This window comes from Panthera leo, chromosome B1, assembly GCF_018350215.1.
Source record: "Panthera leo isolate Ple1 chromosome B1, P.leo_Ple1_pat1.1, whole genome shotgun sequence".
Classification (NCBI taxonomy): domain Eukaryota; kingdom Metazoa; phylum Chordata; class Mammalia; order Carnivora; family Felidae; genus Panthera; species Panthera leo.
In genome coordinates this window covers 194107255-194121216 of record NC_056682.1, presented here as the reverse complement: position 1 = coordinate 194121216, position 13962 = coordinate 194107255, and the positions used below count along the sequence as shown (strand labels likewise).

The 13962-nt window shown below is 37.4% G+C and overlaps 1 non-coding gene across 1 annotated transcript; it reads left to right on the top strand.

The window, feature by feature from the left end:
* The first annotated feature begins 12259 nt into the window (after positions 1 to 12259).
* On the top strand, positions 12260 to 12366 carry LOC122218766. The gene has a single exon (XR_006202097.1). It is a non-coding gene; the product is annotated as a U6 spliceosomal RNA (small nuclear RNA).
* The last annotated feature ends 1596 nt before the right edge of the window (positions 12367 to 13962 follow it).

Genomic DNA, 13962 nt, shown 5'->3' with positions numbered 1-13962 from the left:
CAGTGGAGAAGCAAAAGGAAGGCCAGAATTTAAGGAGTTCCTACCATTCTTTACCTTTATGCAGATACGAACATATGGTAAATTCTTATCAGATCATTGGATGATACAAACATGATGAATATTGAAAGAAAAGACCAATTTTCTGCCAACAAAAATTGGTTAAACAAATAACAAATATAACAAACATTTTTTTTCTTTTACCCTTGGGTCACTGTCTGTGAATATACATCATAATTAAGATCCTATTTACAATTTTTACCAAATAGCATTTGTAGAAACCTGTATTTTGTTTCACTTATTTATGCCTTTGGTTTAGAGAACAACAGAGAAGAAAATCCTATTTCCAAATGAAGGATTTGGAATAGTTTTTATTGTGACTTCAAGCTAAATAATGCTTTGCTTCCTCATTTTTAAAACTTTAAAATTAGCTTTTTCTTAACATTTGGGTTTTAAATCTATGTGTCACAGCAAGAAATAAATAAAGCCAAAGACTGAAGTAAATTCAAGGAGCTAAAATCTTAATGGATTTCAGTATTCAATTTTTGCATAATGTTTGGCACACCTAGACAAAGTCAAACCTTGTTAAGACAGAATTCTTAAAAGGAATGTGCTTGAATGATTGTGTCCCCTCCACACACTATGGCTCACTTCTTTCCTTATGTCAATTCTTGTAACTTAGAATATTATAAAAATGATGGGAGGTTTTTCTGAGAATGACTGAACCCACAAAGTGGAAAGAAAATTTAATACAGTTTCCATTTCACAATATAAAAAATAGCTCTTGTCAACCTAGATGTCCTTTAGAAGGTGAATGGATAACAAACTATGGTACATCCAGACAATGAAATATTACTCAGTGCTAAAAAGCAATGAGCTACCAAACCATGAGAAGACATGGAGGAAACTTAAATGCATACCACTAAATGTAAGAAGTCAATCTGAGAAGGTTCCATACTGTATGATTCTAACTCCGTAACATTCTCGAAAAGGAGAAACTATGGAGACAATGAAAATATCTGTGGTTGCCAGGGATGATAGTAGGAGATAAGAAAAGGTAGAGCAAAGAGGATTTTTGGGACAATGAAAATACTCTGTATCATATTATAATGATGGATATATGCCATTATATGTCTTTTAAGGCCCATTGAACCCACAACACCATGAGTAAACCCTTTGGTAATCTATGGACTCTAGGAGGTTATGCTGTGTTAATGTAGGTTCATCCTCAGTAAAAAATGTAGCACACTGGTAAGTGATATTGATAATGAAGGAGGCTTTGCATGCATGAAGGAAGAGAGTATATGGAAAATCTCTATACCTTCCTCTCAATTTTGCTGTAAACCTAAAACTTCTCTGAAAACTAAAGTCTTTAGAAAAAATAGCTCTCAAACACTGACATGCTTTCCTCTATTGAATTCTTACATTAGTTCTATGAAATAAGTGCTACTATTATTCACATCTTATAGATAAAGTTTCTGAAGCTTTACTTGTCTATAGGCACAGAACTCAGAAGTGGTAAACGGATGTGGATTTTACTCTAACTTTAAAGCCTGGGCCCTTAACCACACTTCCATATGTGTGTTTTCTTCTTCATTGCCCTCCATTTACACTTAAACCCTAAAGATAGCCCTTGAATCTGTTTTTATTTTACTCATCATTAAAGACTGTCATCCGGTTCTTTTGGACCATGACAACCACCACCATCCTCCTCCAAAACAGACACCAGATACAAATCTGATCAAATTTGCTCAGACTTAGAACTCTTTAATGGCACATACCACTGACCTCATGATAACATCAAGTATTTTTATATTGGCTTTAGAAGGCCTTACATGGGCACATCTGTACTTGATTCTACAGCCCCTACCCCTCACAGTCTATATTGAGACCCACTGAACCATTTGCATCTATCGTCTCATGAATGTGTAACACTCTTTCTTACCTCTGGGTCTTTACAGATGACATTTGATCCTAGACCCCAGAGAACTGGAAGACAGCTTAGCTGTAGCCCCAAAGCTTCGACCTGACATAACAAGACTGGCAAATGATCATCTTGAGATAGTTTCGCACAATACAAAGACAGGAAGCCTATTCTCTTATTAGGAATACCAGTTGTCAGCAAAAGTTATAAATATGGTCACTTGCACTGAAATCTGGTGTCCCATTGATTTCCTTCCATTCATGCTGGTGTCCTAAACTCTCAGTTCTGCCTTCTGGAGTTACTTAGAAAAAATCTAATTCTTTTATACACAGTGCTGTATTATATTACCAAATACTGAAAGTCAACTCTCACATATTTTTGTATTAATGTTTATATTTAAGCATAACTATATATGCATGTGTCTGTAAAATGTGTGTGTGTGTGATTTTTGCATGAGAAGATGAAAGAGGACATAAGATACAAGGAAGACAAATGAAAATAAGAAGTGATTCTGAGAGAAAGCACCAATGTTTTCACTTTGTTATACCATTTCTTATGTAAGACAGTTTCAAGATCCTATACTTTTCAGTCACATCTTCTAGAACAATGATTCTCAAACTTCTTACATCATCATTCTACCAAAAACAGGTGGATTCACATTGTGACCTAGTATGCATGCACGTATATGCACGCGTGCACACACGCACATCACACACGCACCCCTTAATTATTATCTGCAATCAATTCTCATGTTTTCCAGTCTAGTCTATTTTTTTTTCAGATGCTGGTCATGACTCACAAATTTATTTCGTAACCTGCTAATGTGTAACAACCAGTATTTTGAGAAACACTGTGTCAGATCAACTCTATCTTAACCATGTCCCTCTGAATATGTAGATTCAGAAATTAAACAAAAAATTCCATTGCTACACCCCTAATCAAAAACAGGCGAATCTCAAATAGTAAAGCATTATGTGACAGAATTATAAAGCACATGAGATTTCTAAAGCACAATGATCATCAGTACAGAGGGTCAGGTGTGTGATGCACATATGGCAAGGAACAAAATAAACAGCCTGACCAGCACCGATTTAGGGGTCATAGTAAACTGAACTATTAAGTGTCTGAAAGCAGATAGTGTGTTCTCAAAAATTACAATAAAAATATTCTCTGTAAACCTCGTCCATGCAACAAAAGGATGAACCTAAAGAAAAACACTTCACTTCCCTATAACCAGACTGGGCTCAGATCTACCAGGAAGGAACAATGAAATATTAAAGAAATCCCTTCTATCTCAGCGGGCCTTGGTCTCCTCTTCTGGTTATAAAGAGTCGTCCCTAGGATTTATTAATGGTCCTCCATCCTGACTATTGCCTGGGGTGCTTCTAAAAATTCCAGAGTTGGTACCTTCCTTGAGAAATCCTGATTTAAATGATTGGTCTGAGAAAGCACCTGGGCACGGGGTCATTCTAATGGTGATTCAGGGATAAACGCTATTACATCAGATAATGTCTAGGGTCCTTATAGCACGTGCTGCAACTCTGAAGGAAAAGAAAGCTGTGCATGTTATGCCAAATCTAAATCTCAACTGCAATATGGCAGGTTGTGCGCAGCATAGGCTCTGAGATCAAGTCCACATCCACTTATTTTCTAGTCTCTGTTCTCTCATCCGTAAAATACAGCAGTAGTCCCTGCCTTAGGAAGAATTTATAGGGATTTTTAAAAAAGGAAATACAGTGACTTTTACACAATACTAAGTTATACATATTTATTATGTATTAAACGCTATATGTATAATATATATGCATATAGGTACAATATATCATATATGTATATGTGTATACATATTTCAGTAATGTGAGGAATCAGTCTTATCAATTTATGCAATTAAATGGCTGAGCTCATTTTTTAATTATTTATTTATTTATTTATTTATTTATTTATTTATTTACTTATTTTTTAAAATTTACATCCAAATTAATTAGCATAGAGTGCAACAATGATTTCAGGAGTAGATTCTTTAGTGCCCCTTACCCATTTAGCCCATCTCCCCTCCCACAACCCCTCCAGTAACCCTCAGTTTGTTCTCCATATTTATGAGTCTCTTCTGTTTTGTCCCCCTCCCTGTTTTTGTATCATTTTTGTTTCCCTTCCTTTATGTTCATCTGTTTTGTCTCTTAAAGTCCTCATATGAGTGAAGTCATGATTTTTGTTGAGCTCATTTAAAATATAAATGAAATTGAGCTATGTGCACTCTCCTCCCCAAAGTTTACATTTTCTTTCTGATCAAAATCTTGACAGTGTGCTGAAGTAGGAGTGAAATGATATGGTGTCTGATCTGCTTTGAAATTCTTCACAAAGGAAAATGGGAATAGGTAAAATAAATGTGATAAGCTCCTGGCAATGTAGAATCTAAGAGTGTATGGGAGTTTATTGATTCATAATTCTAAATAATTCTAAATATTGTGCTAGTAATTAATCCCACCTTTTGTATTTTTGAAACTTTTCATAAAACTTTTTTTTAAATCTAAAAATACAATAATGTTACAACTGTGCCATAGTCAGATGTATAGACAACATACAAAGAAAACTAGTTTCCATGAGGACCCACAAATTTTGCAGAAGAGGTGGGGGAGGGAAGATTTGTGCACAGAGTTCACAGAAAAGAAAAATATTTTAAAAAGTCACTAAGGAAATCTAGTTTTTGTCTGTTTTGCTGTGTTATTCAGTTTATATTTTATTGAGAAAGAATGTAGAACAAATTGTCCAATCCTTAAGCATATTATACAACAAAATGTGAAAAACAGCACTTCACAATTCTTTCCTGTAGAACTGACTTTCCTGGAAACACCTGAGGCCCCTTTTTATGAAAGGATACTCAGAGAAATCTCCGCTTTTGGTCTGAACTCTTATGAGCAGCTTTAGTTTCTAAGAATGTGTCCTCTTACAACCACAAAAAATCTTGACACCTGTTGATCTAATTGTCTTTACACTGTGCCCCAAATAGCTACAAGGAATCCCTAAAAGAGCCTTGTTCATTCAACAAGAATTTAATAAGCGCCTACCGTGTGTCAGACACTCATCTAGGACTTAATGAACAAAAGACATAATTCCTGCCCCGCCCTAGAATGGAAAGGATGGGTTCTCAGTGTTCCAATTGTTAACTGTGTACCATAAGATTTGCTTTATGAGTTAGTGCTCCATTGTAAGAATTCTTATAATGTTTGTTTTTATTAATTTATTTTGAGAGACAGAGATAGAGAGAGTGAGCAGAGGAGGGGCAGAGAGAAAGGGAGACAGAATCCCAAGCAGGCTCTGCACCATCAGCACAGAGCTTAATGCAGGGCTTAAACCCATGAACCATGAGATCATGACCTGAGCCAAAATCAAGACTTGGGCACTTAACCGAATGAGCTACCAAGAGCCACTAAGATGTCTTTTAAAGAAGGAGTTTTGATAAAAATGAGTTGACGCTATTTAAAAATAGCAAGTCCACTCAAACTCTTTAAGACTGAAAAAGTTATGTCTCAAAAAGCGAAATCAGACTGTCCAAGGTTGCATCTAGCTATTGGCAGGGCCAGGACCAGAATGCAATGCTGCTGATTCCCAAATGCTTACTTTTCCCACTGTCCCACATTCTTCTCTCTCTTCCCTTGGCAGACTGGCCTAGTGGAAGGTCACAGATTTGGAGTGAGAAGTTTCACATCTGTATTACAGAGAATTAATTCCATTTTCCTGGCACTTAGTTTCCTCATTCATAAGATGAGGATACATGTGGTTTGGAGAACAAAATCAGCTAAAGTATTCTGTATACAATCTACATATAAACTGAAAATACCATACAGATGTTAACAATTGTGATCTAAGACCCTAAGTCTTTTCACTGATACTCCTCAAAGCAAAATAGTTGAAGGATAGAGTAGGAAAATAAGGTGTGCCAGTTGGTCAAATTGTTACAGTGGAAGCAAAAAAAAAAAAATATATCTGGGTTGCAAGCTGGCCTTACTGCTTCTTATGTTATGTCAATTGAGAGAAGCCCTATATGTAGAGGCGGAGGCTTGAGCTCTAGAAAGTCAGACACACCCTAGAGTGGTGTCATAATTTGAGCTATACAACTAAGATGAAACAACACAACCTATTTCATTATGCTGCTCTTTGAGATGGTGCTTTTTATTATTATCATTATTTAAATTTTAGTTAGTTAGCAAAAAGAGTAATATTGATTTCAGAAGTAGAATTCAGTGATTCATCATTTACATACAACACCCAGTGATCATCACAAGGGCAATCCTTAGTACCCACCACCCATCTAGCCCATCTCCCACTCACTTCCCTCCATCAACCCTCAGTTTGTTCTCTATTACTAAGAGTCTTTTGTGGTTTGTCACCCTTTCTTCTCTTTCACTCCCCTTCCCATATGTTCTTTATTTTGTTTCTTAAATTCCACATATGAGTTGAATAATATATTTGTCTTTCTCTGATTGACTTATTTTGCTTAGCATAATACATTCTAGCTCCATCCATGTCACTGCAAATGGTAAGATATTATCCTTTCATCAGTTGATGGACATCTGGGCTTTCTCCATAGTTTGGCATTGTCGATAATGTTGCTATAAACATTGGGGTGCAGGTACCCCCTTTTTAATCTGTATCTTGGCATCTTTTGGGTAAATACCTAGTAAAGCAATTTCTGGATCAACTTTTATTATTTGGGGAACTTCCATACTGCTCTCCAGAGTGGCCGTACTAGTTTGCACTCCCACCAGCAGTACAAGAGGGTTCCCCTTTCTCCATATCCTCACCAACACCTGTTGTTTCTTGTGTAGTGAATTTTAGCCATCTGACAGGTGTGAGATGAAATCTCATCATGATTTTGATTTGTATTTCCCTGATGATGAGTGATGTTGAACATCTTTTCATGTGTCTATTAGCCATCTGAATGTCTTCTTTGGAAAAATGTCTATTCATGTCTTCTTCCCATTTCTTAACTGGGTTGTTTGTTTTTTGGGTGTTGAGTTTGATGAGTCCTTTATAGATTTCATATACTAACCCTTTTTCAGACATGTCATTTGAAAATATATTCCCCCATTCCATAGGCTGCTCTTTAGTTTTGTTGATTGTTTCCTTCACTGTGCAGAAGCTTTTTATCTTGATGAAGTCTCAGTAGTTCATGTTTGCTTTTGTTTCCCTTGCCTTCAGTGACATGTCTAGTAAAAAGTTGCTGCAGCCAAGGTCAAAGACGTTGCTGCCTGTGTTCTACTCTAGGATTTTGATGGTTTCCTGTCTCACAGTTAGGTCTTTCTCCCATTTTGAATTTATTTTGTGTATAGTGTTAGTGGTCTAGTTTCATTCTTCTGCATGTCACCGTCCAGTTTTCCCAGCACCACTTGCAGAAGAGACTGTCTTTATTCCATTGGATATTCTTTCCTGCTTTGTCAAAGATGGGTTGACTATATAGTTGTGGGTCTATTTCTGGATCTTCTTATCTGTTCCGTTGATCTAATGTGTCTGTTTTTGTGCCAGTACCATACTGTCTTAATGACTATAGCTTTGTAATATAGCTTGAAGTCTGGAATCATGATGCTTCCAGTTTTGTTTTGTTTTTTCTTTTTCAGGATTGCTTTGGTTATTTGGGGTCTTTTGTGGTTCCATGCAAATTTTAGGATGTTTGTTCTAGCTCTGTGAAGAATGTTGGTGGTATTTTGATAGGAATTGCATTAAATGTGTAGATTGCTTTGGGTAGTATAGATATTGATATGGTACTTCTAAAGCATTTATTACAGTGTCTAGGACATAGTATATGCTTAATAATGATTAGCTATTATTCTTAACTCTAAAATATTGAAAATAAATCCCACCTCATTGGGTACTCATTAGTATTAAATGAACTAAGGTTAAATTGCACATCCATTAAGTGACTAATGCATGTAAGATATAGAAAATATGTGCTTTCCCTTTCTCTTCCTTTCTCCTGATATGTGAAACCAGATGCAACAATTATAATGACTGGAAAATTGTAAGGGGCATGTCACAAACCCATTTCTCTAAGTCAGTGGCTATAAAATTTTAGTGTATACCATAATCTTCTTGAGATTTATTAAGGAAAGAAAAAGCATCTTTGGTCTCACCTCCTATGGAAAGAGAGCCCAGAAATCTTATTTTTAACAAATTACTCCAGTACAAATAACACAAATGATGAGTTAAGACTTCCTGAGTAGTCTAAGCCCTTGTAATTCAAAAGAGTAGTCCTGTTCCTAACTTGCTGAATCTGCATCACATTTTAACAAGACCCCCAAGTGATTCCTGTACATGTCATAATTGAGACATGTTGGTCAAAGCTTTGTCTCTGGGCCATTAGGTAATGATCACCTGAATTTCCTTACTTCTCTAAGGAAATCTCTTCATTACATTTTATCATAAATGTCAATTTGATGAAAGACTTGTATAAAAACGGGCATATTAAGATATTTCAACATTTCTGCTGAGTTACTATCAGATTTTGTCCATTATTTTGCCCAACATCTTTCATTTAAAGGACTACATGATAAGTTAATTTTACAAGGAAAATGTCATTTCTAAAATCTCTCTCCTATGATATTTTTTTAATTTTAAAAATGGGAGTGACAAATGATTAAGATTTTTTTCATTGGCTGCTACCTCAAAATTAAATTTTATATTCATTGACCCTAATTCTATTAGCCTAAATTTGGAGTATGTTAACCATTCTTTCCATTACCATAGTTCAGCTTTTCTAGTGCTCTCTTTTTTTTTTAACGTTTATTTATTTTTGAGAGACAGAGTGTGAGCAGGGGAGGGACAGAGAGAGAAAGAGAGAGAGAGAGACAGAATTGGAAACAGTTCCAGGTTCTGAGCTGTCAACACAGAGCTCAATGCAGGGCTCAAACCCACGAACCATGAGATCATGACTTGAGCCAAAGTAAGATGCTTAACCGACTGAGCCACTCAGGCACCCTCCTAGTGGTCTTTAATATTTGTTTTAAACATGGGTATAATTCATGTACTATAAAGTATACAGGCTGATAACATGTTTGCATTTTTACACACCCTTATAACCACCAGCAAGAACAAGATATCAAATATTTTCATGCTCCCATAAGATTGTGCCCCTTCCCAATCAATAGCTCCCAACCCCAACTCCATCATTTGACTTTTGTTACATTGATTAGCTTTGGTCATTCTTGAACTTCCTATAAATAGGATCATAAAGTGCACAATCCTCTGTGTCTGGGTGTCTTGTTTAATATAATGTCTTTGAAGTCCGTCTATGTTATTGTGTTCACCAGTAGTTTGTCTTTTGTATTGCTGTGTATCTTTCCATTGTATAAATATATCACAAATGTATTTATCTATGTTTCTGTCAATAAGCATAAGAGTTGTTTCTCAAAGTAGAAAAAGCTAATATGAACATTTGTATATAATTATGTTGGTGGATATGCATATTTATTTCTACTGGGTATATATCTGGAATGAATTCTTCCTTTAGTAGTCTTCTGTGTACACAAGCAAATTCTTTCTGGATATAGGTGGGATATACATTAGTATTGGAAGAACATTTTTAAAAAGACAAGAAGGAATAAGCGTAAAAGGACAAGAGAATAAAGAAAACAATATAATAGCATTTCAAAGTTAAATATATGCTTTAGTATAGGGGAAGAATACAGGTTAAGGAATATAAGACCCTGGAATTCTTCTACTTTAGACAAGTCACTTCTTTCTGGAGACCTGTTTATTTATCCATTCAATAGATTGGTTGATTGACTAGATGCTCTCAATAATTCTTTCCACCTTGATAATCTGGGAATTTAACAAGAATTTTTTAAGTGAATCATCTGGCAATTTGAAAAATATATATATATGTGAGTCCTTTCTGATTAATAACTTGTGAAGAGAAGACTTCTAGAACTTTTCCTTTAAATGTTGGAATTGTTTTTCATGGCAGGCCTATTTCATGTTTCTACTCCATCTTGAATCCCTCTCTGAATGAAACGTTGTTGACCTGACTGATCAGAGATTATATATTCATTGAGCCACACTTACTGGAGGATGAGGCCACTATACCCTTATAAGGCAGGAACCAACATTGCCCCATCTCTTTCTCATCTTGTCTTCTGAAAAAATATCCCTTTGGCAGAGCCTCAGTTCTAGGGCAGACTTCCTCCTTGTTAGCCTCCTTCTTCCCACCCCATGTCCTTGGTTGAGTGAATATATTCAGCTTGGTGTCCATTTACATGTTCTTTCCCCTGTAGGCATGCTTTAATCCACAAGTTCCAACATGTAAATTTGGGGGAGATAAGACACCTCACTTCCTCTTTTATTTATCAACTCTAACTCAAAATTATCAGATATCTATATATTAGTGGGTGCTAAATTCTTGGCTATTAACAAAGTATTTTTCTTCCTTTTTTTTTTCTTTTGTGCAGTATTCTCTTAGTAAAGAACCCAAGAAGGCAAAAGGATGAAAGGTGGTTAGTTCAGACTCCCTCAACACTTTCAGACAGAGGATACTGAGAGATCACAGAAATCGTATACCCACAGCAGTCAAAGGTTGTGCCAAGAAAAATGAGTTATTAAAACAAGGAGCCATGGGGAGAACCCTGGCCCTGATTGTGGCTGCCAGGGAGACACATTTCATAAACATTCAAACCACAAACCCCATAGTCACAGATCAGAAGGGTTGCTTGGCCTGGGAGGCCAATGGAAATGAAGGTGGAAGTAAATAAATAAACAGGAGCTCTGGGAACCACATCTTATTTCCAGACCCACCTGCTGAAGGGCCTGACCATGTCATGGAGCACTGATCTGGGCAACTGCCACAAGCCCCATGTGAGCTTCTCTCTTTATATAACACATTTACCTACCACAACTGCTTTTATTATAAGGTTTTACATGCCCACTCCACGTGTGAAAAAAAAAAAAAGACATTTAGAATGATTAAGCCACCTGCCCTAGCATGCACAGTTAGTATGTGGTAAAATCAACTTTCGACTTTGTCTGACTTCAAAGCCCATGACATTTTTGTCATGACCAACTGGTTCCGTCTATCATTCTACAAATAAAGACATCGCAGTCCAAGAAGCTTATGCGAGTTGTCAGAGTCAGGATGAGAATCTGGGACTCCTGACTCACTATTGGGTCAACTCCAGTCCTCCTGCCTTGCCTTGTTAATGCCAAAACAAGGAAAGCCCCATGAGGTTTTCAAGACATTTTCTGAAATGTCATGAAGTGATTGTTTTGTCATCTCTCTTTTAAAGACTTGGGTACTGGAGTCATATTGTCTTGATTTGAAGCCTCGCTCTGTCATTTGAAGTTTGACATTAGCAGGTTACGTAGTTTTTCTGCACTTTAGTGTTCTCATTTATAAAATGGGAAAAATGCAGTGTTTTCCTAAGAGATGTTAAGACTAGGGGTGTCTGGGTGGCTCAGTTGGTGAAGAATCTGAATCTTCACTTCAGCTCAGGTCATGATCTCATGGTTGATGGGTTCGAGCTCCACGTTGAGCTCTGCGCTGTCAGCACAGAGCCTGCTTGGGATTCTCTCTGCCCTTCTCTCTGCCCCTCCCCCCTACTGTCTCTATCTCAAAATAAATAAATAAGCTTAAAAAAAAGATGTGTTAAGACTAAATGAGACAATATGTGTAATTAGCTTACCATTGGGTTGAGCATACAATCACCATATCATAAATAATGGCTATTATTATTGGTCTTTCATTTCTGATGCATCCGTAGGCAAGGTGGTTCCACTGAAGCATCAGAGGCTTGGGAACCAGGAGGGTGACTGTGTGTCCCATGATACTCACAGGATTACGTGGCTACACTTCTTTAGGGGCTTGGATCAAATCACTGTTTTACACTAGAGTAAAGAGCCAAAGTATGTCTCAGGCTCATACTTTTCAGACAGGTTAGTTCATTACAATCTGCCAGACTGAGCTGGGCTCCAAGACTCCAGAGATGAAGGTGGCAGAGTGCTCCCTCTCAGATCGGCCAAAGTCCTCTCCACAAATGTGGAATCATTTATAATAATTTATAATAATTCCACTGACAGTGGAATATCATACTCTGTTGAGGAAGACATGAGACCTAATCTGTTTGGTGACATAAGCTCTTTTAGACAGCCCCAAAGGCCACAGCAAGCCTCTTTGCTTTAGCATCTGTTGAATACTCAGGTTGAAAATCCAGCCTGGGACACCAGGGTATAAGAATGAAGGACAGGGAGAGGATTACTTGTCTCTGAGCAAGGCTCTTTTCTAGGCCTTTACTCTCATCCATAAAATGGGTACATTTGTTAGTGTCACTAAGCATTAAAGAGGAACTATCTCTAATGCTCACTTTAGCAGCACATGTATCAAAATTAGAACAAGACAGAGAAGATTAGCATGGCCCCTATGCAAGGATGACACATGAGTTTGTGAAGCATTCCATTGTTTTTAATTGAAAAATAAAATTCATACAGAAAAAAGGAAATACATTTGGCACATAATAATAATAATAATCTTTAAAGTGCAAAAAAGGATGGGTCCATTAGTTTTCTCTGAATTAGATCTCAATTAACTCACTCCAAAACTCTAAAAAAAATCCCATAAGAAAACTGAAACTAAAGCATTGCTACATTGAGGAGCTAAATAGACAGCTTTAACCTCAGAGAAATGTCTGCTTCCCACCCCAACCAGAGCTACAGTGTTGCAGTGGGTGCCAGGGTCCAGAGCCTGTGGTCTCAGAGAGCCGAATCCAAGACAGAATCAGCAGCTCTGGCTACAGCCACAGGGAAGAAAATAGAAATCAGTCCCAGCACTGCCAGAAAAGCACTATACTAATCACCCAAAAGAATATGTGGATTTTCAGGGATCTTGAAGGGGAAAGAAGGAAAGTTAAAGGGATTGGAATTATAGTAATTCTCCTGTGTGTGAGCTCTGGTTCAAAAGTGCCACTTCCTTATGTTGCATTATCATCCTTTTTCTGGAAGGTATGGCTTAGGGAAGCAAGCTTGTGTGTGTGTGTGTGTGTGTGTGTGTGTGTGTGTGTGTGTGTACTTCCCCTGGGAAATGACAAATGGGCTAAAGTTGTAGGAACACCAAAGATTAAAAGATGTACTTGGCTATAGGATGTAGGAATGGGATGGGAGTGAAGTGAGGAAAGACTTTACAAGAGAACCACTTTGATTTATAAACATCATCAAAACAGGGACTGGGTTGATCTAATCCATCCTTTTATCTTCAGCATCTAGCACAATGGCATGCAGCAGGTAGTCAGTGAGTATCAAGTGAAAGCACAAATTAATGAAAAGGAGAAGAAGACATTCCAGACACAGGCACACAGGATGTCGGACATCACCCTCCTCCAGTCCAGAGTCTACTTAATAGAGACGAGAATCAATTACCTAAGAGAAGGTGGGATTATCTGCTAGTGTATAGCAAGCATGGGCCTAAACCTTTGCATAGGTGAAGCTGCTTATTGGAAGATGTAACAGGGTCTTTTTACCTTGTATCTCACCAGTCACAGGTGGGCTTCCTCCTCAGGGAAAGGACCAGGCTGGTGGAGAGACCACAAGAGATGAGGTGAAAAGGGAGAGGCTGCCCCTCCCAAGTGCTGCAGGCACAAGAGAACAGTGACCTTTCACTTAGGTATCGCCACACAAATGTAAAGCCCTGTGCCTGTTAGACTGGTATTAAGAAGAATAGCCCCTTCTTTTTGGGGGGGGATAGGAACAAGCAAGAGCATGTTGAATTAAGGGAAATTTTTAGTTCCAGTATGAGTCAAAGCAGAAAAATGGGGAGAGGAAGATAACAATCCCTCACTATTGGCTTAAGTTGGGCAAAAGTACAGAAGAGAGGAAGACAAAATAGTCCTACATGATGGAGTTCAAGGTATTGTGAATGGGCACTGCTGATGTGGGCAGGGACTAGACCATATCTTACTGATAGTTCTGGAGTTTATTCTGAAGAAAAAGAATTCCAAGCGAAATTTATAACCTAGAGAATGGCTGGATCCTATTTGATTCAGATTCTTATAATGTGGAAGATTCTG